This window comes from Protopterus annectens, chromosome 5.part0 (assembly GCF_019279795.1).
Source record: "Protopterus annectens isolate FY-2018-M chromosome 5.part0, PAN1.0, whole genome shotgun sequence".
Lineage (NCBI taxonomy): Eukaryota > Metazoa > Chordata > Ceratodontiformes > Protopteridae > Protopterus > Protopterus annectens.
Window position 1 is genome coordinate 1,067,811,137 of NC_056735.1, and position 27,263 is coordinate 1,067,838,399.

Genomic DNA, 27,263 nt, shown 5'->3' on the forward strand with positions numbered 1-27,263 from the left:
TTACTGGGTTACAACACTGAACTCTTTTACAAGCTGTCCCACTTATATTCTATAACAATACCAGCAGAATAATTACTAACCTGCCTGGTGGCGCAACCTCGCCAGCCTATCAGCATAGGCTTGCTGATTTGCGGAATGAACACCTGCAGCTGTAATATAAAGGAAGGATTATTGTAACATACCTATCCATACTATAGGCTAGGATAGCATTTCTTACATACTTAATTACATGAATACTTACTCAGTAGTGGGGCATTGGGCATTTGGCAGGCCTCCTGGATCCATCGGTTCAGTTGGTCCTCCTTTCTTCGCTTCAGGTCCGCATGGTGGTGACAGACCTATTCACCAGTCCTCGGAATGCCTGTGGCACTGGTAAGATCATGTGCCAACCGGTTCCATGCCTCTGCCTTATACAGTCCCCATTGAACCTGGCCCTGCATGGGTTGCACTTCATGATCATGGACTAGGAGCCAAACCATATATTTTGACTCCTCAACACCCCACCTTTGTGCTCTAAAGCGATTTCCCTCTCCTGCACCTGCCATACTGACTGCAAATGGGTACCACAATCAGTTATGGTGTGTATTCCCACCTATGGGGCTTATATATGCCGGTTTTCCAGCACTTATCTGTGATTGGCCATTTTGGATATTTCTCTGCTTACAGCAAACCTGCTTTGTCATGGTTATATTTTCATTCATTCATATATGTATGGTAATACTGTATTTCTCACTACCACTGTCGTGGTTTAGTGGTTCAGTACTTTGACTATGGTGCACAGTTTCCCAGGTTCAATCCTTGTCATTGCTTTTTTATTTTACTACTGTCTAGACTGGCTAGTAGGTGTGTCTGTGTAAAGGCGACTTTGCTACTGCTTGCCCAACGTTGCCCGATGGTAAGCTGGTTGGTGGGCTGCGCAGCTCCGCACAAACAGCTTACGTTGGGTAACACGTTATTTAGCCATAAGCACTCATATTAAGCTGGGTAAAGTGCTGCCCAGCTACGGGCACTCATATTGAGCTTGTTAAAGTGCTGCTCAGCTACGGGCACTCATATTAAGCTTGTTAAAGCACTGCTTAGCTAAGGTCAATTACGATCCTTGTTATATATACATAATATAGGTTTTGTTCAGAAATACATGGGCCATTTCATTACATTTTACTTAAATTAAAGTTATACATATCGGGGAATTGTTTCATACTTATATAAAGAAAAATGGGGGGGGTGGTGTGGGGCTTGAACCATGACTACCTATTCTTTGGGCGACGTCTGCATCGCTACGCTATTGCTACTTTGCTTAATTTGCATATGTAGATCTTATATGCTTTTCAATGTCATATCTACTAACTGTGGTTGAGCGTAAGGCATACCCGTGCAAATGAGTGCAAATGCGGGCAAAATTTTGGAAATTATAAAAAAAAAAAAAAAAAAGGAAACTGCTATTTTTACATTTTACATCATATGTTCAGTAGGGTTTAGGCTGTAGGGATGTGTGGTGTTGTGTTCCTTGACATTTCAGCGGACTCGCTCGTGGGTGTTTACTTTCAGGACTCTGACTCTTCTGGGGGAGTGTCCCCTTGTTGTACTCGGCAATCGGACACACCCCCTACTTTCCTACATGGACCGTGTTAGACATGGGTATGATTCAGCATGCCCTCATGAATATGCATGGCATGCTGACGTCATACCGTTCAACTGCAGCTTCCGAGTAAGACATATTAAGTCTTACACGGAGGTTTTGTGAATCCAGCCCTTTGATTTTTATAATTTTTGAGCTGTTTTCCATGCCAGTGGCCATATTTTTGGCCATTGGCATACCTAATAGTCATAATACATGCTTTACTTTATGCTGTCATGCCCTTATTTTGATTTTTTCAGAAATGTGCACGGTTAGTAACCAAACACATTTCTGCAATGGACACTGCTCTGACACCGATGCCTGCCTGCTTACTGAATCTCTAATTCACCTTATTTGCATGTTTTTTACCAGCAAATGAGGTAATTAGCATTATTCAGTGTTGTCAGTGTTAGAATAGTGCTGGCAGGCTCATGCACGCCCCCAGCCTTGTTTACTGGATCGCACAGCAGCCATATTCCATGTAGAAGCTGCTACACTATTCTGACATGGTTATTTGGCTTTATTGAATTCCAGCCTAAGTGTTTTCCTGACAAGAAAGTGAGATGGTGGAAATCAACCTAGATAAAATCAGCAGTAGTTCCTCTATGAACTAGGCACTGGATGTTTGTTGGTTTTTTAATGTCCTACAGTTCAATACTTATACTAGTAGATTGTAAAAGAGCACTAAAGCAGATCTTTGCTTTGTTTTTTGGTTAAGCACTTAGTCTAATGATGTTCTTTTCTGACTGAAATGTAAATGGGAAGATTATTGCTTGCCAGAGATAAGTGTCAGACAGTAGAAGGATTGACTGTCTTTAGTTCATTAAACACTTGTTAGAAAAATATGTATTAACATATGTGTGCAATGCTTATTCTAATAAGGGAAGATTAACACGTTTTTATTCTATATGCAGCATTAGTTTTAAATGTATTGGAAAGCAGGTGATTTTCTGTTAGGTCAGGAAATTAAAAGGAGAATAATAATAATTTCTGTAGATCCATTCATTATAGACAATAAGCTCTGTTCATGTTTATGAAAAAGTGCACAAGCTGCAAGATAGTTAGATATAATGAATAATAAATTGCTTCAGAAATCTGTACTTGCATTGCGCTTAAATTAGCCATAGTACCTAGACTTGTAACATCGCATAGCAAGAAAGTTATAATTGACCAGTGGTCATCAAGGCCATCCTGTTTACTGGAAAAATCTTTTTTAAACTTTGAAGAGTCAGCTAGAAACGTGAGAAATATCTGTAAAATAACAGAATTATGAACTGGTGATCTGCTACGTTAGTCGTAGTGGGCAATGTCTTGAAAGAAAGGTATAATAACTGTGACACTTCCTGATTTAGTCAGACAAACTCTGTAACTACATTTTTTTGTCTCCTTGCGCAAGAATAAAGATACCTGAACTGAACCTTATGCTTTTGGTCTTTTTAAAGTATTTTTCTCTAACATTTTTTTTGGTCCTTTGGAGCTGGAAACCCTCATTTAGCCTGGGATCAGATGGGCCAGGTGGCATGAAATTGCACAGGGAAGATCCCACATCGGATCTTCTTCATTGAAAGACCTCTGACTGAATTGTCGTGCAAAAGAGGCCAGCCACTTTTCTGATCTACGACTGAAGGCGGGTTCCATTTGAACAGTAAGTGACCAATCGCTGAGGCTCAGGTAAGGTGAATCTACTTTTTTCTGTTTTAGATCAGGGACTTGATTGTATTTGTTCTGTGAGAATTTTTAATTCAGGGACAGAAATATTGCTATCTTGTCATATATCAGGGAAACAGAATAAGTAGGCAGGTAGTCTGAAGAGACTGTAAACACTTGGTGGTACCACATTAAAAACAAAAGGGTTACATAACATTTAAAAGGTTAAAACAAAATGGGTAATACGTGCACAAAAACGAAAAGACTCCAAAGCCCACCGTTAACTGAAGACGCAAAATATATGCAATCACAGTGCGCCGATAATGTTAAATATTATACTAAATGGGTTAATAAATATGAATTTGATGGGAAGCTAGAAAGATCCCCGCTTATCAAACTTATTAGACAGTTAAAAAACGATTCTAAAGGTCGGGTTAAAAAACAGCGTAAATTAGGAGTTCCTCAGGCACACAGGTGGATTGAGGACACAAACCGAAGAGAACAAAAGAACAAAAATTCAAAAGCAATGTTTTTAGACAAAGAGGATAATAACTTGGTTATAGCATTGGCCCCTCCGCCCACTCCGGTTTCGGTTCCCTTACCAGTTCCCTTACCGGAATATGAAGCAAAAGAACAAACTGACCCACCTCCACGATATCCAGTTGTTCCTATAAGACCACTACAGTTTGTTAGAGATCCTATCGAGACTAGGTCTCGAACACGTAATTTAAAAGGGGATATTGAATTATATCAAATGAATGGAAATTCACGGGCTATGAGTGAAGAAGAGATATGCCCACTCATAGAAGTACCAAATCCTCAGGCAGGACAAGAAGGGCAGAACCCAACTCTCTTAGTATACAGACCGTGGACACCGGAAGACATCCGGAAAGCCACAGAGGGAATTCCCCATCCAAAAGTTAATTTTAGAAAGTTCTTAGAAGTCTTACAGGGCATGAGATTAAGTTATCACTTAAACGGAGAGGAAGTAGAAAAATTAGTCAGACAAATAGTAGGTCCAGATTGGCACATGATCAGTGGCAAATGGAATCCCCGTGATGCTGCACTTAGGCCCCTCCCACATAGCAGCACAGAACTAGACAACAGAGTGAAAGGTCTGACAGACCGAATTTCTGTGAAATGGAAGCCTAATGCATCCAACATGAAAATGAAACTGTTGATAGATATTTTTCCAGATTATTGGAATGTTTTAACAATCACTGTGGAATGCAAGTGCCTGAAGATCAGACACAAGATTCCCCATATGAGCAGCAGTTAAAGAATGCATTTTTGAAAGGCAGTATTGCACCCATAAGTAGTTTTATTACTAAACATATGGTAGACCATCGTACAAGCAGATTACAATCACTGCTTGAATATGCTAGACATGCCGAAAGGCATTTTAACAACAAAAAGAAAAAGAAAGCCCAAGTATTTGCTGTAGAAGATGGAGAAGTTTATTTAGTACAGTCCGGACAAAAGAGCAAAAAGAATGCCCAGGGAAATAAACAATCTGATCGGCGATCAGAGGACTTTGAAGGGAGAAAGAAAAGAGGTGAGTGCTTCAAATGCGGGGAAAAAAGGACACATGGCAAGGGATTGCAGGAAAAATAAGAAGGCAGCAGTGGAAGACAAAAATGATGAGGGTGAGGACTGACTATATGAAAGTCAGGAATCACTAGATAGGAATAATAGAGAAAAGACAAATGACAATGTGATAGAAGGAGCAGAGAATGTGATAATAGAGGAAGTGCAGGAATCTACCGAAGAAAATGAAATATTAGACCTAGCCTTGCTGAGTTTAGAACTCTATTTGGCTGACACAAAACCAGAAGTGACACTCCTGGTAGAAGGGAGGGAAGTCAAATTTTTGTGTGATTCAGGGGCATCATGAACCCTAGTACACCCCTCCAAACTACCAGAAAATTCAGAATCATATGACTTTATACTGGTAAAAGCAGCTAATGGACAACTGTATTGGGAGCCTCTCTCCCATAACATTACAATAACAGATCCTGTTTCAGGATTAATCCAGAAAAGCAAAATTGTTGTTTCTGCAAAATGCCCAGTAAACCCTTTGGGCAGAGATCTTATGCAACTATTAGGCATAGCAGTAGTTCCAACCATGCAGAGTATGGAAGCACAATGACAGACTAATACTTTTGCAGTGCAAACGGAAGGTGAGACATTTTACTGGTACAGCCAGGACTTAGTTACAACTGGCCCTGGAGCAGTAACTGAAGAGTTAATGAATGTAGCTATCAGTAAGTTCCCGTCCCTTTGCATTGACATACAACACCTGTTGCACTGTACTCTGTATTATTGTAATACACCAGGACCTGACAAAGAATATGAACAAGAATTGTTTAAAAATCATGCAAACAGATTAGTACTGTGTAATTTGTACTGGGACACGAAAGGGAACAGTATAGTTAGCTGTTCATTACCTTAGGAGTTCTTTTCGCTTTACAAATCAAATCTAATACCACATGTTAGTTTAACTAAAGAGGAAGATTTAAAATGGATAGACCTAGGAGAAAAAGTCACAAAATGGGAAAAACAGACAGAATCAGAACTGTCAGAACAGGGAATACCAAGACAGAAACTGAACTGGATAACACAAACACATCCAGCTGTACACTTGCAGTCCAGCAAAGACAGCTGAGAAGCCCTCTTATTAGAAGAGGAAGAAAAAGCTTTGTTAGACATACCAGAAACTCTCTGATCAACAGGAAAATCTGACATAGGACTTATTCGCACAGCAGGACCAGTTACTATCACGCCAAAGTCAGCATTCAGACCACAAAAGAGACAGTACCCCTTGAGAAAAGATGCAGAGGCAGGTATTAAACCTATCATAGCAGCTTTGCTTAAGAAGGGAATACTGGTGGAATCTCCCAATTCGCCATGTAACACACCCTTATTCCCAGTTAGAAAAGCAAATGGAGAATGGCGTATGGTCCAAGATTTACAAGCTGTAAATGATGCAGTAATACCAAGAGCACCTACGGTGCCAGATCCACATACCTTGTTGAATGATTTAAAACCTCAACAGAAGTACTTTTCTGTGGTAGATATCAGCAATGCATTCTTTTCGATACAGATACACCCTGATAGCCAGTATTGGTTTGCATTTACATTAATATATATATATATATATATATATATATATATATATATATATATATATATATATATATATATATATATATGTTGATGACATCCTGCTGGCCGCCCCTACCCAGCAAGATTGTAAGGAAGATACTATAGCATTATTAAAATTCCTAGCAGTTGAAGGACACAAAGCAAGCAAAAATAAATTGCAGTTTTGGAGAAAACAAGTGAAATACCCTGGATATGTAATATCCAAAGATGGCAGAACATTAGATGAGGACAGAAAACTAGAGATCTTACAAGCACCAAAACCCACAACCAAGAAGGAAATGATGTCCTTCCTGGGTACGACTAATTTTTGTTGGAGCTGGATCCCAAACTATGCTTTGGAATCTGCACCTTTAACCGACCTGATTTTTAAGAAGACCATGGCAGCACAAGATTTAATACAGTGGATACCAGAAGCAGAATTAACTTTCTGCAAGCTAAAACAATTGATAGCATCATCATTAGTTTTAGGATTACCAAATTATCACAAACGTTTTTTCCAAACTGTAGATTGCAAGCAAGGTTATATGACATCAGTATTGACTCAACAGCGTGGGGACAAACAATGCCCCATTGCTTATTATTCATAACATCTGGACCCAGTGGTGCTGTCTCTACCCCACTGTGTACAAGCAGTAGTTGCAGCTGCAATGGCAGTGCAGGCTTCAGCCTCAGTAGTATTATTCCACCCTCTCACATTGAGAGTGCCTCATTCAGTCACAATCATTTTACTGCAAGAAAAAATAGCATATCTTTCCCCTGCTAGGCATCTTTCTTGTATGACTATATTGCTGAGCCAACCTCACATGACAATTGAACAATGTACTACTCTGAATCCGTCTACCTTGCTCCCAACTCCTGTGGATGGCACACCCCATAACTGCCTGCAGGTAATTGAGCAAAAGACACTGCCTAGAAAAGACCTCATGGATGTTCCCTTGGATGATGCTGAGGTGACATATTACGTGGATGGCTCATGCAAAAGGAGTCCTACAGGACAGAACCTAACAGGTTATGCAGTAGTTTCTGATACTGAGATTGTAGAAGCGAAACCTCTACCACATAACTTATCTGCACAAGCAGCAGAGTTGATTGCCTTGACACGGGCATGTACCTTAGCAAAGGGTAAAAGCGTAAACATTTTTACAGACAGCCAGTATGCTTTTTCTACTGTACATGTTTTTGCACAACAGTGGAAGAATTGAGGAATGGTGACATCTACTGGCAAACCGATTAACCATGCACAGTTTATTTTAGATTTGTTAGATTCTGTTCAGTTGCCTCAGAAAGTAGCTATTTGTAAATGCATAGCTCATACAAAACAACAAGATAGGATTTCAAAAGGCAATGCGAGAGCTGACAGCTGCAAAGCAAGCAGCCTCAGAAGCATTTCTTTTGAACAAGGAATTGCAACCTTCTGAGATTTTAGACTTAGAAATGTTGAAAACAATGCAGACACTTACTACACAGGCTGAAAATCAAAAATGGAAAAGACGAGGAGCAATTCTCAAGGAAGGGCTGTACATCTCCAAAGAGGGAAAACCAATATTACCGTCTAATTTATTTAGATATGCAGCTTTGTTGAGCCATGGGCAGAGCCATGTCTAAACAGGGGGGATGGTACAGTTAGTGAATCGGGTGTTCGCTACATATGGGTTTTCAAACTACACTAAAAAATTTTGCCTGTCATGTCACACTTGTAATAAACATCATGCACAAGGGGCATTAAAGCCCAAGCAAGGGAGTTTCCCTACACCATCGTATCCATTTCATACCATCTGTATGGATTTCATAGAATTGAACAAATGTGAAAACAAAAAGTACTGCCTTGTCATTGTGGATATGTTCTCCAAATGGGTGGAGGCCTTTCCGACTAGTAAACCAGATGCAGCCACTGTTGCAAACACCCTAGTTAAAGAGATTATTCCTAGATTTGGCATACTGGAAAGGATCTACAGTGACAATGGTACACATTTCGTTAACCAAACTATACAACAGCTAAGTCAGTATTTTGGGATTTCTTTAAAACATTACTGTGCATATCACCCTCAATCTACAGGGTTGGTAGAAAGGCACAATGGAGTTTTAAAGAATAAGCTTAAGAAGCTTATAGCAGAAACACAGAAGAATTGGGTGTACTGTTTGCCCCTGGCACTGTTGAGCATGAGAACTGTTCCGAATGCAAAAGGATTGACACCTTTCGAAAAGATTTTCGGAAGAGCTTATTATATACCTCAGTGGAAACTTCTCATGCCTGCAGACCAGGAAGCAGAATGGACACTTGCAGATTACATGAGGAATATGCTAAATAACAAACATCTTTTGCAGTTTAATTCTGTTTCAGATAAAGACCGAACTAACCCCTCCGAAGTAGCAGTAGCCCCAGGCACTTGGGTCTGGGTGAAGACAATCAAAAAAAAGAATTGGACGACACCAAAAGTGGGAAGGTCCGTATCAAGTACTGCTGAGCATGCTCACAGTAGTCAAGATTGCAGAACATTCATCTTGGATTCATTTGACACACTGTAAACTAGTCAAAAACTTTGCAATTGAGAAAACTCTTGCTAACACACAGCAGCAGTAAAATGATGACAAGACCTAGAGACAATAGGAATACTGAACGATTTCAGCAGTATATTCAGCAGTGTTGCATAATCATCTTAATAACTGCATTAGTGACAATGTTCTTTTTGCTGTGGCTTTTGCTGTGGCCTTTCTTTTCTTCAGCCACACCAGCTAGACTGAACAAACGTGATTCAACACTCATAGACTGGCATCCGAACTTTAACACTTACCAAGCAATCAAATATGTGTATGCTGAGACTTTTAATATTTCAAATTGTTAGATTTGCACAGCTATACCAACAGCATACGATGGATTATTGATGGCTGCTGTCTCCCTAGGGGTCAATGAGACCTGGGAAAACTTGATTTTTGAGACTACACCTGTGAAATCTAGAGACAAAATTGCATTATTTCTGCCTGTTACACAAACAGGAATTGTATGCTTTTTTAAGAATGACACTATTCAAGTAGGTTGGAGTAGGTGTAATGTGACTGTTTCTTATAAATGTTATATTAAACCTAAAAATGCTAAAAATACAGAAACAATTTGTGATGCAGATTATGACTCATACTTTGAGTCCTTGCATAAAACTGTCAGTGATATACAACATAATCCTGTTCTTTTAAAGCAACTGTCTATTATAGATAAGAAAATGTTTCATGCAGGGAAGGTGTATATCAATACTAAGGTAGAAAACTGTTATTTCATATGTGGGAAAAAGGCATACAAATGGTTGCCTGAGAATTGGTCCGGCAGTTGTTTTTTGGGTTACCTGGTCCCGGCCATACGACACACTACAGCTTTGCCTCATGGGAGAATTCGAAATGTCAGAGATATCGCAAAGAAACCTGAAAATCCAATCAAGAAACCTGAGAATCAAGTGGGACAGATCGTAGCAGGCTGGAGGAACCATAACTCCATGAATGACAAAAGTAAACTAGCACACATGGACTTCAGTGACACTATCATATCCTGGGCTGGCATAGCCCCTGCATATGGTGCAGTTAAATCAATTTGGGAACTGAGAAAGCTATCCAAACTTCTCGAGGTCATGAGCAATGCAACTTTTTCTGCTCTTGAATTAATGACTGATGAACTGAATGTGATGAGAACTGTGGTGCTTCAAAACCGCATGGTTCTTGACTTCACCCTAGCGGCGAGAGGTGGTATGTGTGCTTTAATCAAAGATGACTGCTGTTCCTTCATTCCCGACAATAAGCATGAAATTAATGACTATTTGGAAGTGATCCAACAAGTGTCAGACATGACCAGGCAAGGCCCAAACCCACTGACGGACTTTTTCCAGAATTTGTTTGGGGGGTGGGGTTCCATCCTAATGAACATCCTGATTGCCATTTGTGTGGGATTACTATTGTTGGGAGCATGCATTTTCTGTGGAATTCCCTGCATGAAAAAATTAATCAAAGATTTTATAGACATGTCAGTTTCTGAGACTTTGTATCAAAGTACTGAAATTGAAGAACTATTGAAAAAGGAAACACTTTCATAAGTTTAAACTGAATGACTCTCTTAGCTGCAAATCCTCAAAGGAAGAGGTTAGGAGAAGAAACAAACTGTTTATGCTTTTGAAATAGAATAAAAAGTATTAACAGGGGGGAAATGTTAGAAAAATATGTATTAACATATGTGTGCAATGATTATTCTAATAAGGGAAGATTGACACGTTTTTTATTCTATATGCAGCATTAGTTTTATTTGAGACTGAAAATGTGCTTTTCTGAAATTGTGCTTTCTGACATTGCAAGATGCACTCTGACCTAGTTTGCTAGCACAGCAAAATACATGTTTATGCCTTGGAAATGTACTGGAAAGCAGGTGATTTTCTGCTAGGTCAGGAAATTAAAAGGAGAATAATAATAATTTCTGTAGATCCATTCATTATAGACAATAAGCTCTGTTTGTGTTGATGAAATAGTGCACAAGCTGCAAGATAGTTAGATATAATGAACAATAAACTGCTTCAGAAATCTGTACTTGCATTGTGCTTAAATTAGCCATAGTACCTAGACTTGTAACATCACATAGCAAGAAAGTTATAATTGACCAATGGTCATCAAGGCCATCCTGTTTACTGAAAAAATCCTTGTTAAACTTTGAAGAGTCAGCTAGAAATGTGAGAAATATCTGTAAAAATAACAGAATTATGAACTGGTGATCTGCTACGTCAGTCGTAGTGAGCAATGTCTTGAAAGAAAGGTATAATAACTGTGACACTTCCTGATTTAGTCAGACAAACTCTGTAACTGCATTTTTTGTCTCCTTGCGCAAGAATAAAGATACCTGAACTGAACCTTATGCTTTTGGTCTTTTTAAAGTATTTTTCTCTAACAACACTCCTTATTCTCTTTATTTTTTAATAAATTCTGTACTGCTGGTGATGGCTGATACAGGAGATGCCTGTACAGCACTGCTGAAAGTAAAGCTGCACAGTAGCTGGTTAGCACCTTTCACTAACTGCCCTAAGAGTGACTGAACAACCTTTTGGCTATAATGCTTAATGACCATTTTAGCAGAGGTATATTGTGGAAAGCTGTGCCCAGTTGTGTGAGTTTTTTTGCAGGTGCTAGTTAAGCATTTCATTGCTTCACTATTGTTGTAGGTTGAGCATGTTTGTGCTGTGCCATTATTACTTACACATCATGCACCTCAGTTTTGCTCTGTTGCTACCAGTAATAAGTATAGAGAGCTTATAGATGTAGTAGGTGCTGAACCAGCAGTGTTGTTTACTCAAGAGTATATGAGTGCCTGTGTTAAACCACACTGAGCTGATTATAATTAGTTGTTCCTTCATCTAACTTAGTTCACCTTCTACACCATTCAACTGGCCAAGTTATGAGCAGTACATCATGAGCATATAGATCAAACTAAATCCAAGACCCACCTCGACAAAAAAAGAAAGTAACTGTGTGTATCACGTCTATTGCCAGCCTTAAAACCCTTGTCACTCAAAGGCAGTACAGGAAGTGCCATATGCTCACAGACATATTCTACTTTATACAAATAATTTTATATATGAGAGGCAAAAGTATCCATGCAGTCTGGAGCTATTCGTCTTAGCCAGTAAGGCATGATGTCTGCAGGTACATCTCTTATCCAGTAAGGCATCCTGTGAGCATCTCTCACTGCCACCACATCTCATCACAACCACACCAGACTGGCTTATACTGAGGCTGTAAAATGGTCACTACTGAAGCCTCCTAGGATAATAAACCTGTCTCAGCAGCTATCCACCACCACATCAACAGCATGCATACTCATGTCCCCAAAAGGTAGACCAGAAACCATCTAATGCCTCATATTCCATGAGTAAAAACAGTAATGCCTTAACAACTGGTGACTCTCTGTTACATCCATGACATCACAAGGGCTCTAAAGTTCACCTCACCAGAAATACATGATGGTGGCCTAGTGGTTCTTCATCTGGTTGTGAATGACTTCAGGTGCACAATGGTGAGGGACAAGAGGAGAAACAGACTGGCTCTCACCATGCATGTGTCCAACACAGATAAGACATGAGTCATGGATGGAATTCTTTAACCTATAAAGATATCTATAAACAAAAAAAAATTTAGTTTTAACAACTGGCTCAGTAGCCAGTGTCATTCTAAGGAGACCAGTGTGTGTCAGCATGTGAGAAATGATTAACAATCCAACTTTCATTGCCATGGGTGGCCTACACCTCTTGTTCCATGGCTACTGCATACTGGCTAAAGTCTTGCTGTCCCCATAATGCCTTCTTAGACTTTATGATGAGGTAACTGCCACTCTGACAATGTAGATTCTGTCTTTCAAAGAGTTCATATGGTATTGGACGTATAGCACTGGAAGTATAGATGTCCCATATTATTGAAGGGTAATAAAATTCACCCGTAATAAATTAATTTTGTTAATAAGGAATCATCTAGAAAACTGAAGAATCTTACATTGTCATCAGGGGATAAAGACCATGTCCTATAGGGTTTATATTATAACATCAAAGTCTAAAAACTTCAAATGTTATAATATCGAATCCATTCAATCGAAACACCAGAAAACCTAACAGACAGAATAGCAAATTTTTTCCCAAAGAAAAAATTTGCTGTTCCGACAAACATACACACAACTCAAGCACACCAAAATAAATAATCCACACACATACACGTCATGAAACCCTACACTAAACCAGACATACACCACTAGCTACCCACTTACCTTAGCTCAACCCTAACCCTAAGGTCCCTAACTATCGCACACTCACCTTACCCGCTCCCTAACCCTAACTCACCTACCCCACCCTAACCCTCACATCCACACAATTGCACATTTACCTGACCTGTGTCCTAACCTTAACTCACCTAACCCACGCCCAATCGCACACTCACCTTCATTCGCACACTTACCTTAACCCAGTCCGTAACCTTCGCTCCACAGTTAAGGAAATAGCGAAGTTGCAGAAACAACCCACTGAATACTTTCCCTAGGAAAGCATTTGGTGTTCTGCAGCTTCTCTATTTCAAGCGTTCGCTGTACTGAGTTCAATATTATAACATTCAAAGTTTTTAAACTTCGATGTTATAATATAGACCCATTCTATAACAGCTGTTCATTGATAATTAATCCTATCCAGAATGATCTGTAGTTCAATAAGTTCAGTTTGTGAGTCCCTAGTGATCAGCCTGGAGGTAATATGTTCCCTGACAAATATGGAGATACAACCGCAGTTAACATTGAGTCTTAATGCATAAAAAGTACAAAGCCCTGGTATAGAAGGAGTGCTCTTTTTATATTTAAATCAGTTTTCAATAAATACTCAGACTTGAATGTTTTCCAAATGCAGGAGTGCCTCAAGATGACCATATGCCCCCTGATGACCACATAGCATTCATAAATGTACTTAAGAAACTACTTATTCCAAAATGCCTTTATAATGGGAAATTTCAACTACCCCTCAATAAACTGAAAAACCTATAACTCTAAAGTTAGGTATGCTGCAATATTCTAAGACTTAAAATAAAATTCCTCACCTCTGGAACAAATAGTTAACAAACCAACCAGAAGACAATTTTTTCTTTATATGGTCCTAATATAGCTACTAGCCACTATATATACCCCCCACACACACACAGACAAGGTTTCTCCATTCCTTAAGTCTGACTACAAATTTGTAACTTTCTTTTTCAAAATCTCTGATTTCCATACAGCTAGTTATTATGAATTTAGTGATTTCTAATGGAGAAACCATATTGAATGCAGTGACAAGCTATCTAAATTCCATTGTAAATCATCAGACCTGAGACTGACACAGCTGCTATTTATACAAAGGAATTCTATTTCCACCTAGATAAATTCTTAGATCTGTCTCTCCCTATTGGATTAAAATAAAACAGAATCTTTGAGAAAAGACGACAATGATCTTACATGAGCTTTAATGCACTCTATATCAAGCAAAAAAAGTCTTAAATCATACAACAGATCTAAAATTCTTCATATTAAGTATTGTGTCATAAATATCAGTAAGAAACTAAAAGGTGTGATCAGTGCTAATAAGGCAGCGTATGAACTTAATTTAGCTTTTGAATTTAAGGATTATTTTATGATCTTTGTTATGTATATTAAGAAACTAACAAACAGTACCCAGCAGTGCTCTGAACTTGTCCACAATGATGTCATTCATTTACACCCACACGATTTAGTAGATATGATAGCAGACAAATGTTATGCACAGTTTACCCCTGAGACAACTGTCTTAACTCATCAAATCCACATATCCCATATACCTCTTAATATCATAAAGGAATATATCCTGAAGATGCACTCTCAGACCAGTACTTCCATTGAGCTTGAAAATATATCTGAGTGCCTAATATATGCTACTAAACATGTCCTTGTGGATTTGTTCTTAAATTTTTTAACTTGAGGCTAATTATAAGATTTGTCACCAAAGTGTGGCAAACTGCAGTGGTGATACACTTGCACAAGGACTGCTATTCAACTGGCCCAAGAAACAATAGTCTCATTAGCTTGACTAGTCTGATTTGCAAAGCTATGGAACACATCATATCTTTCTACATAAACTGTGATATTGTAAACCTTGGTCTAGTTCTCCAATTACTCCAAAACACTTCTGTGCACCAAAAAGAAATTTAATGAGTAAAGCTTTCGGGCTAACCACCCTTCATCAGTACATAACATTGAATTAATTCTAAAATCATTTAAGCAGGGACAACAGTTAAAACACATGATTCAGCCAGCCTAACAGAGACACCTTCCAATTACATATTAAAATACTACTTACTTACATAGAAAACCTAGTTATAACACCTAATACATTTTATATATATATATATATATATATATATATATATATATATATATATATATATATATATATACATATCTACATATATAGAAAAATGCCATAAATATTCATATTTAAAATACCCAAACTTTCTAAAGTGTAAAATATATTATATAAAGCATTACAAACATTCAAATCTATATACATAAAAAATATATATATTTTCTCTCTTCCTTTTAATTAATATTGGTTTTAGACTAACTGTTACATTTAGACCTGGTTCTGCCTCAGCATCTAACCTAATAATCCATTCAAATTCTCTCATCTCTAACATGTTGTTAATATCCCCTCCCCTCATACCTAAATTTACTTCACATATTACTCTAAATTTAAAAGTATGACCCTCATTTTCAGCAATATGTTTACTGAGTGCATTGGTTAATATTCCCCTTCTAATTTCCGATTTATGTTCTATTATGTGTTCTTTTAATTTTCTTGTCGTCTTTCCTACATAGTATGCTGGGCAATTTACACAGGTTGCTAAATACACTACTCTAGAAGTGTTACAGTTAGCCAAACATTTAAACTCAAATTTTTGCTTGGTTACAGGGTGCTCAAATATATTTGATAAATCATATATATCTTTACAACAAGTGCAGTTATAGCACTTCGTGTGTTAAGCTCTTATTTAAGAGTTCTATCTTTTCCTCTTTAAAATCTTTAAAACATAACTTTTGTTTTAAATTTAAATGTCAGTAAGGACAGCAGATGAGAGAAAAGATATACTTAGATATGTTACAACCTACAATGCTTTTACAAGGGATGTATGTAATACAATAGAAAAGAATTGGTTGATAATGCTAGCTATGCCAGAGGTAAAAGATATAATAGGAACAAGACCAAAATTCTCTTTTAGAAATTTAGAAAATTTAAAACAAAAGTTATGTTTTAAAGATTTTAAAGAGAAAAAGATAGAACTCTTAAATAAGAGCTTAACACAGAAGTGCTATAACTGCACTTGTTGTACATATATATATGATATATCAAATATATTTGAGCACCCTGTAACCAAGCAAAAATTTGAGTTTAAATGTTTGGCTATCTGTAACACTTATAGAGTAGTGTATTTAGCAACCTGTGTAAATTGCCCAGCATACTATGTAGGAAAGATGACAAGAAAATTAAAAGAACGCATAATAGAACATAAATTGGAAATTAGAAGGGGAATATTAACCAATGCACTCAGTAAACATATTGCTGAAAATGAGGGTCATACTTTTAAATTTAGAGTGATATGTGAAGTAAATTTAGTTATGAGGGGAGGGGATATTAACAACATGTTAGAGATGAGAGAATTTGAATGGATTATTAGGTTAGATGCTGAGGCAGAACCAGGTCTAAATGTAACAGTTAGTCTAAAACCAATATTAATTAAAAGGCAGAGAGAAAATATCTAATTTTTTTATGTATATAGTTTTTTAATGTTTTGTAATGCTATATAATATATTTTACATTTTAGAAAGTTGGGGTAGTTTAAATATGAACATTTATGGCATTTTTTCTGTGTGTATATATATATATATATATATATATATATATATATATAGATATATATATATATATATATGTATATATATATATATATATATATATATATATATATATATATATATATGTGTGTATATATGTACATAGAATGTATCAAGTGTTATAACTAAGTTTTCTATGTAAGTAAGTAGTATTTTAATATGTAATTGGAAGGTGCTTCTGTTAGGCTGGCTGAATCATGTGTTTTAACGGTTGTCCCTACTTAAATGATTTTAGAATTAATTCAATGTTATGTACTGATGAAGGGTGGTTAGCCCGAAAGCTTTACTCATTAAATTTCTTTTTGGTGCACAGAAGTGTTTTGGAGATATTGTAAACCTTATCAGGTTATCCTCACATCAACTTGGCTTTGGCAAAGGAGATCTTGCATAATCACTTTATTTAATTGCTTCAATAATGTCACACAGGCTGTAGATAGCAGTCATTCTGCTCATGCAGTTTATTTGGACCTTGCCAAAGAATTTGACATCATAACCCATGTTGGCATTATAAATAGAATGTGTTTCAAAAGTAGAGCCACACATGGTGAGATGGATAGCCAACTAGCTGAAAGACAGACCTATCAAATTTAAGGTGGCATGAACCTCCTCAGAAAGAATTAAAGTAACTAATAGTGTGCTCCATGGTTCAGTACTGGGACCCCTAGTTTTCAGCATCTCCTTTTTCATGCTATCAATCAGGACATTTGATTAAGCTTGCAAATAACTGCAAACTGGTCAGTGTTATCCAGTACAGCAGGAACTAACCATTGTAAACAAGTGTATTTAAAAAGGGCTAAAATGAAATGTGAAAAATGTTATATTGTCACAATGATAAACAACTCACTTCATCAAAATACTGTATAGCTAATATCACACTTCAAAATGATAATGTAGTCAGACACTTTGGAATCTTGGTGGATAATACCCTTCCTTTAACCACCATGTAGCAACAGTCATTAAAACATTGCTCTGTTTGGCACAATCAGTTTAGATATGCCATCCAGATCAAAATAAGTTATCATCCCTCTGTATGTAGCCCTAATTAGACCTCTTTATCTTTCCATTCCAAACTTACAATGTTATTCCTACTTTACTGTAATCCATTTTTTTTCAAATGTATTTGTTTCTGCAACAGTTTTCCTCACCCATGTTCTTTTTTGCCTGTTAACACCATACTGTCAGACAATGCCAATGTTACCAATAAAAATATTCCTTTCAACATCCTCTACTTTCTTTCTCTCAATCTCCTTATTTTTTAAATAATAACACATTAACAACCTCAGAAATTAAACTGTTCATATGACAGATTTTTTCTTAGTCATGATTTTACATTTTCCTCCAACCAAACATTTACCAAAATCATTATTTCTTAACATTTATGTCATGTTATCATTCAGTGTATACTATCCTTGCAAAATCATAGGCTCTTAACACATTCCATGTCTGTGACAAACATGATGTGCTTTAATTATATTGCAGTCTACCAGCCTGCCTTTGTTCCTATAATATTTTTGATTGTTCTTTAATAATCAGCATCATTTGCTTCATTTCTTTTTCTTTTATTCCATAGATACTATCACTTAACAAAAATACTATATATTTTAATACTTTTTCTTGAATTATTTCATTGTTATTTTACATTCAGTCCCTGCAATTCTGAAACAATTCATGTACTGCATTAGTCAAGATAGAGTAGCGAGCAGTGGCGTACAGGATGAGGGCAACTGTTAAACATACGTAGAGTGATTGCAGTACTAAAGAAATAGGCAAATGAAAGACATTATAGAAATGAAACCAAATGTGAATGTAAATAAGGGAAGACAACATAGTGGAATCATTCAAAAATGTTTAAAAAGTGGAGCATAAGTCAATGTAGCAGTAACAATGCACACTGATTTCCTGATGAATAAATACTGACCACATACTGGGCCAGATTCACGAAGGCTTGCATGGAGTCTTAGAGTAGAGTAAGACTCCATGCAGCCATCATGTCCGACGAGAGATCCAGGAACAGCCTGTAGGGGTGTGTAAGAGAGCTCCTAAAACGGCTCTTACACGGACAGGGCTGGGATATGCAAATTACCTCAGTTGCAGGTGAAAGGCATGCAAATTAGGTAGATTTGAAATTCAGGAAACCCAAACCTGTCCGAGTAAGAGCAGTGTTATTTGCAGAAATGTACTCAGTTGACAACTGAGTACCATTCTGCAAATAGCAAAACGGAGCCGTGACAGCTCCAAATAAAGGTTGCATCCAGTGCAGAAAGCATGCCAATGGCCAAATATACGGCCATGTGAAATGTTTCCTGATGCAATATGAAAATAATAATAATTTATTTTTTTTCGGCGATTTCCGATGTGTAAATGTAGCGCAGCGCCGCACAAACGGGGTGCACTCTAAAACCCAGAATACTAAAAATTAAAACCCACAAATGTGGATTTTATTGAAATTGTTAATGTACAATGCAATGGAATAGCAGGCTGAAGACAACATGGCCACCAAGTAGAGGTTGCTAAGGGGGGCAGCTCAGTCTAAGACATGTAACCAAGCATTAGAAGGCAATCCTATGTAAATGAACATTAGGATAGTGAATCGCAAGTTTACATAGCAAATGAGCACAGTCAGTGGAGTGTAGGAGTAGGATATGGGGAGTAACAAAGTAGAAGATAGGTGACATCACAAGGGGGGTATGTATGAAAGAAGTGAAGCTCATTGGAGCAGAGTGGCATGTGTCAGCTGTCATTCACACATCATAGAAAGAGGTTTGTCAACAGGTAGGCTAGGGAAAGGCAAGAAATGGAAGGTGTATGCCGTGGATAACACCAAAGTTTCTTGCTGAGTGGGTACTCGCGCGTGTGCGCGTGTGTAAACCCGAGTAAAAAAGAGTGTGTGAGTGTAAGTGTGAGTGGGCGCTTTTAATCCGGAGTAAGCATGTATAAGGCTGTTTAAAGAGATCTAAGCGCGTTTGCGCTGGTGTGCGTGTTTTAACCCAAATAAGCAAGTTTTAGTCCGTGTAAGCATGTGTGCGCACGTGTTAGCTGCTGTGCGCGTGTTTGCGCTTGTGTGCGTGTCGCTCCCCCCCGAGGAAACAGAAAGGAAAAAGGAAGCACAACAAATAGTAGGAAGCTACCAGGGAGTACTAGCAGAGCTAGCAGGTGAAAACAATCAGAATCAGGCAATTACACAGGCAGTACACTAGCCCAGCCCAGCCTAGCACTTAAAACACTGCAAACAACAGTCCATTATGTTTCTCACAACAGACACTGCAGTAAGCTAATATAAGTGAAAACTGAAAAAGCTTTACTGAGTCAAAGAAATGTTAGGGGCTGCCATTGCTGTTATAAGGTGACATATGCAACATGCTGAGGGTGGTAACAATGGAAATGCTGCTGGACAACCCACAGTGAGGAGACGGAGAAGAGTGTACAGGCCCAGGGTAACCTACCAGGGGCAACATGAGTTGGAGATAGTGGAGCGCTATAGAGTGGACAAAGACCACCTGCAGCAAATTGTTGAGCTGTGCAGGCCACGCCTCACACACAGAACCAACAGAGGGGAACCCATCCCAGTGGAAACCAAGGTATGTATTGGCCTAAGAATATTAGCAACAGCTACCTTCCAGAGACCAACTGGTGATATGATGGGGATATCACAGGCATCAGCATCCAGGGTACTACACCAGTTTCTGGATGCCATGTCAGCACATGTCGGTGATCATGTATATTTCCCCAATTCCCATGATGTATTGGCCAGCAATAAGCATCTCTTCCAGCAAATAGCGGAATACCCTGAGGTAGTGGGTGCAATAGACTGCATGCACATAAGCATCAAAGCACCAGCCGGCAAGCGGGGTAGGGTCTACTTCAACCGCAAGGGCTTCCCCTCCATCAACTGCCAGGTCATGTGTGATGCCCAGGGCATAATACTGAATGTGTGCACAGGCTGCCCTGGAAGCTACCATGATTCCCATATCTGGCATCTGATGCAGCTGTACCAGACATTTGCCAATGGGGACATCCCACATGGTCACCTAGTGGGGGATGCTGGCTATGCACTGGAGCTGTGGCTGATGACACCCATCAGAAACGCACACACACCTGAACAGGAATGCCATAATGAGGCACACGCACAAACACGCAATGTAATAGAGCATGTGTTTGGGCTGCTCAAGTCACGGTTCCGGTGCCTGGACACATCTGGTGGTGCCTTGCAGTACTCACCAACTACATGTACCCAAATTGTCATGGTATTTGCTATGCTACATAATATGATCCTGCAAAAGCAGCTGCAGCAGGACCAGCATAGGCCTGGGCCAAACAGCCCCCCACCATTGCCAAGGTCATCACAGGCAGATCGCGACTCAGAGGAGGAACAACCTGAGCCTGCCCCAGTAGGCAGAAGGAGGTGTGCCCAGTATGCTTTGGCCTTGGCAAAGAGGCAACGCATAGCACATACACTGGCTCAGTAGGAACTCTGGAAATGATACCTCTCTCCGACTTGCACATATAGTTAAAGGGATGCCTAAGTTGACACTAACTGCTTTCAAACATGTACAGGGAGTGTAGTATGTGCATCCAACATAGGCAGCCCTGCAGCACCACCTAAGGCATGATTGCCATGTGTTATATAAAGCAGTGCTAAACAGCATTTACCACCATGTAGTATATGCAAACAAAATCGCACACACCAACTAGCACAACTGTGGTCAATGTTCAGTAATATTGGGAAACGTCCAGCAATGTTGGTGAATATTGAGCAATGTCGGACAAGCCTGGTCTAAGTACGGCATAGCTGAACAAAAGCCAACATGCTCATGTTTGCTTAACTGGCCCTTAAGCAGTCTGGTCTGCTCAGTATGAAAATATAAAGCAGTGATGGACCTCGAACTCAGGATACTGTGCACTATAGCCAAAGTACTGAACCACTAAACCATGACAGTATTGCAGTGGTCAATCTGTATTAAGGAATGTTGATATGTCTATGCAAAGTATTTCATGGAAACCCTGCAGGCACAGCATAATCCTTGTTGAGTTATGACACAAAGGTGAGCCCTGCAGTGAGAACAGAACCTGACTTCCAACACACACAGTATATATGTTAATATTGGTCATGTTCGCACACATCAACAAATGTAGTGGACCTCAGATAGCAACATACTGAAAGGTCACACTGGGCATGCTCACACACTTGAATAAATGAGACAAATGTCAGGCAACAAAACATGGAATGGCAGAACTGGGCATGCTCACACACTTAGGCCATGTCTGAGTACAGCAGTGGGCCACGCATATCTGGCAGTTGCATGTGTTAACCCAGGAACCTGTCACTATACAGCAATCCGCCCTTTGCACACAGTTATATGACAACAGACACATCTATAATATAGTGGAACCCTGCCATAATCAAATATGTTCTGCAGATACCGAAGTTGTTCATAGAAACTGGTAAAGCAAAGATGATAAAGACCTGCAAACAGTACCAGCAATAAACATTGTGCATCTTGAACATTAGCATAGGTTCAGAGGTCGATACTAGGCTATCTGCCCTAGGGCATGTACAAGCCTAGCCAGAGTTTGTTTGGCATTCACAACCCTGTCAGATTACTACACTGTGTGTGTGAATAGTAGGTCACACAAGATAGCCCATGTACGTTTAGGCTAGTGTGCCTCTGTCTAGCAGGGACACAGAAGATAACCCAGGGGTAAGCATACGATCACCCATACAGTCATCAAGATGTCTCCTGTAGGTGGTCAGTGGGTGGCTCTGCCTATGTGAAACTGAGATTACATTCTGGAGTGAGTGGATAAGAATATGCCCCTCCACAATGTCCTATTAACATTTGTGCTGAGGTATACGTCCCTGGAGTGTGTAGCTCCAAGGGAGTCGGATATCCTGAGGTGGAGCATGTCCAGTAATTGTGGGTTGGGTATATCTGTAAACAACAGGCACACAGCATATCTGAGTAGGTGGTAAGTGACTGAGTAGAGCTGGGGTTACTGCATCTGAACTGTGCAGGGCATCTATTTGAGTCCCTAGATCTGCTTGGTCAGGAACTTCTGTGGCCAGTACAGTTGCTGCAGGTGTCGGGTAAGGTACACCCCAAATGTGGCATTGTAACCAAGCATGGATGTGATGAGTATAGGGGCACAATGACCTCACTCGATCTAGATGTGAAACCATATGGGATAAGGTGGCCCACATAGAAGGTATGTCCAACCACTTTGGCAACGTGAATATCAAAGGCGACAGTACGAACAAGTCATGTCCCCAAACCCCTAACAAATCCTACCGTATGTAATGGAGTACTACCTATGTGGTAATGTGTGGGCATGTTGTTATTCCCAAAGGGGATGACTATGCAACTAATGGCATTTAGCTGTAGGCCATGGCTCAGGCACCATAGGTTCATAGGTTCATAGGTTCATACTAGGCTATCTGCCCTGGGGCAATTATAAGCCTAGCCCAATTCTGTATGGCTTACGCCACCCATTGATTTGAGTATAATGTGCCCTTTATAAGGTTTAGTTTACTGTGCCGCTGTCTAATAGTGACATGGGAGTAATCCCTGGGAAAAACCTACGATCCCCCATCCACCTATCGAGATTCTTCTTGAAGAGATTCAGTGAGGTGCTCTGCCTCACATGAACTGGAATTCTATTCCAGAGTGAAGGGAGCCTCTGGGTTATGAACCTGTCCCTCCAGCAAGTTCTATTTATTTCTGTGCTGAGGTTCAAGTCCCTCGAGCGTGTGGCGCTAAGGGATTTAGATTTACTGAGGTGGAGCATGTCCATTAATTCTGGATTTGACATAGCTTTGTATGTCAGGCACAGATTGCCTCGAAGTAGGCGGTATGCAACTGAGTAGAGCTGGAGTTTTTTTAACCGAGCAGCATATGGCATCTGTTTGAGACCCTTGATCCTCTTGGTGAGATACTTTTGGGGTCTCTAATTGCTGCAGGTGTCGGGTAAGGTACATCCCAAAAGGGGCATTGTATTCTATGATGGGCCTGATGAGGGATGAATAAAGGGGCACGATTACCTCTCTTGATCTAGATGTGAAACCCTTCGTGATGAGGTGGGCTATGTAGAAGGTCTTTCTAACCACTTTGGCAATGTGGTTTTCAAAGGAGAGATTGCTATCAACTTGGGTCCCCAGGTCCCTAATAACTTTCTCTGTACTTAATGGGTTTCCGCCTATGTGGTAATTTGTGGGCACATTGTTTTTGCCAAAGGGTATGACTATACATTCTTTGGCATTTAGCTTTAAACCATGGTGCTGGCACCAGTTATCTGTCTCTGTGAGACCTTTTTGAAGGATATTTGTGTCAGTTGGAGAGTGGATTATGGCACCCAGTTTGCAGTCATCTGCAAACTTGGTGAGCCATAGTCCTTCCACGTTTGCCTGTACCTCGGAAAAGTATATACCGAACAAGAGTGGTCCCAGGACAGAACCCTGTGGGACGCCACTTGTGACCGGTTTTGAGTCTGACATGGCTCCAGCAACTCTCACTCTGTGGGTTCTGTCTTTGAGCCAGTTTGCAACTCATCTTGTGACATAGGGGTTTATATTTAAGCTGGATAGCTTATCTATGATGCCCGAGTGGGGTATTGTGTCAAATGCCTTTGCAAGGTCCAGATAGGCTGTGTGGACTACCTTCCCTTCATCTATGGCTTTGGTGACTGCTTCGAATAAGTCAACCAGGTTTAAAAGGCAGGATCTGCCCTTGACAAAGCCGAACTGGGTAGGATCTAGTGTCTGTAGGTCCTCAATCTCTTTGTTTATGAGCTCCATGATGATCCTCTCCATTGCCTTGCAGACTAAGCTAGTCAGGCTTATGGGGCGATAGTTTCCAGGGTCCATAGAGGCTCCACCTTTATGGAGTGGGACCACTGTTGCTGTACGCCATTCTGTGGGCACACATCCTGTAGTGAGGCTGAGATTGTATAGCTGTTTTATTTGAGGGATTAGTTCCTCTTGGAGTTCATGTAGGACGCAACCTGGGACGCCATCTGGTCCCATGGAAGCAGTGTTTTTTGCTTTGGAGAGGGCAGCCTTCACCTGAGCATCAGAGATGTTTGGGAGGCAGCCCTCTGCCAGGATAGATACTTGCCCTTTTGGGGGGAGGGGGTGGAGAAGTTTGCACTGAACCTGTCTGCCAAGATATTGGTGATGTCTATGGGTTCAGTGTATTTTTTGTCGTTTAGAATCAACTCAGTCATCCATCTCTGTGAGACCCTTTTTGAGTATGCATATGGCAGCTGGAGAGTTGATCATGGCACCCAGTTTGCAGTCAAGTGCAAACATGTTCAGCCATATTCCCCCTGTGGTAGCCTGTATGTCAGACAAATATATACTGAACAAGAGAAGTCCCAGGACCGAGCCGTGTAGGATGCCACGTGTAACTGGTGAATAGTCAGACATGGCACCTGCAATTCTGACCATGTGGGTGCTCTGATCCAGGTATCAATCCATCATGTGTGATATGTGTCCATATCGATGTTGGTGAGCCTATGCATAATGGCCCAGTGGGTTATTGTGTTGAAGGGTTTTGCCATGTTCAGGTAGGCTGTGTGGACAGCCATCCCTATGTCGATGGACCTGTTAGCCATTTAAAGAATACAAACAGGTTTAATAGGCAAGATCTGCCCACAACAACTCTGTCTGTAGGTTCCCAATGTCTATGTGTACGAGTCCCATGACAATACGCTCCATAGCTTTGCAGAACAGGCTACTTAGGCTTATAGGGCAATATTGTCTGTGGTCTGTTGTGGCACCAACTCTGTAGAGTGGGACCACTGTCGCTGTATGGCATTCCTTGGGTACATATCCTGTGGTAACTCCAATATCGAACAGTGATGTAATGTGAAGGTTGCGTCTGTCATGATGCTCGTGTAAGATGCAGGCTGGGATACCGTCTGGTCACATTGATACTGTGATGTACACTTTGGGGAGGGCAGCACTCACCTGTTACTGTGTGATGTCAGGGAGGTTATACTCTGTTGGGATGGATAGTTGCTCCTTAGGGGGGATGGGTGGGAGACATCTGCACTGAACCTGTTTGACAGGATGTTGGCAATGCCAGTGGGTTCAGGGTAGGTTTAGTCAGTATGCAGTAACTCACAGCATATCGGTGAGTGTCCACCCAGGTTTCTGACATAACTGAAGAAGGCCGTGTTATAGTCCTATGTGTCCGTTGCAACTGTCTGGTAGAAGTGGCCCTTAGAAAAGTTCATGAGTGATTGTAGCTGTCTGCTAGTACAGATCACAGATGCCTTCCCAGTCTGGGATTGTACTCTATCATGTAGTAGCTTTCTCCTGATGTTGTACAGCTTATTAATGGCTGGGGTCTACCAGACAGGTCCCCTGCCATTGGAGTAGTGAGTCCTGCTGTTATTTGGGATAGCACAATCCATGCAATCCACTAGGTGTCCATAGAATGTGTATGTAAAGGATGCAGCAGTGTGAGCCGTATTTGCCACTGTCTCAGGGTCTCTGAAAGATACCATCTTGCTTCTGTGAAGTGAGACGTTGGCTCATGAGAAGTTCACCAAGATTACCCAGTATGGGTGTGTGGAGGGTATATGTATATCCAGTGAGATACATGTATGTTCTGACCTTACCAATGAGGGGTACATCGCTGGTGTGGAACATAGAGTCCCCATGTTGGTGATGATCAGGTCCAATATGTATTCCCCTTTGTGGCTGTGCTGACTGGTTGTGCCATAGCATATGAGTCTACGAATTGTAGCGATTGTTGGGTGAGGGTGTCGGGGCTTGAGTAGTATCCCCAGTCAATATTTGTGTATATGAAGTCACACAATATAATGGTGTTTGTGGAGACCTTCATATTCTTCATAGTTCCCACGAAAGCCGAGTGTGGTTCCTGAGTTTGGGAGTGTGTTCTGTAGCTGGCAACAAACTGAAAGGCAGTATTGCACAATGGTAGTTGTATATGTATGGTCTGTGATGCTTTGTGCAGTGCTACTATCCCGGAGGTGTGTGTATCTGTGATGTATATGGATACTCCCCCTAGTTGTGTTGTCTGTTCCAAGTCTTGTTGTCAGACAGCATGGTATGAAACATAACCTTGTAGTGCTGGTGTGCATAAGCGAGCCTGAAGCAGGCATCTGTCAGTGCACAGATATTGCTATCCTCCATACTGAGGAGAGTCCTGAGTGGCCGCAATATGAGGTTAACACAACTGTTGTTGAGTAGCATTACCCTTAGTTTCATTTAACCTGTAATGTCTATGGAGGTGGGTTTGTCTTCTGAGTCCTGCTTAAAAAAGGCACTATGGTGGTAGCAAGAGCCTTAGCCAACATTCCAAAGTCCAAGGGTGACAGGTACAAGCTGTCCATAGTGAAGCTACATGGCATGTTGAACAT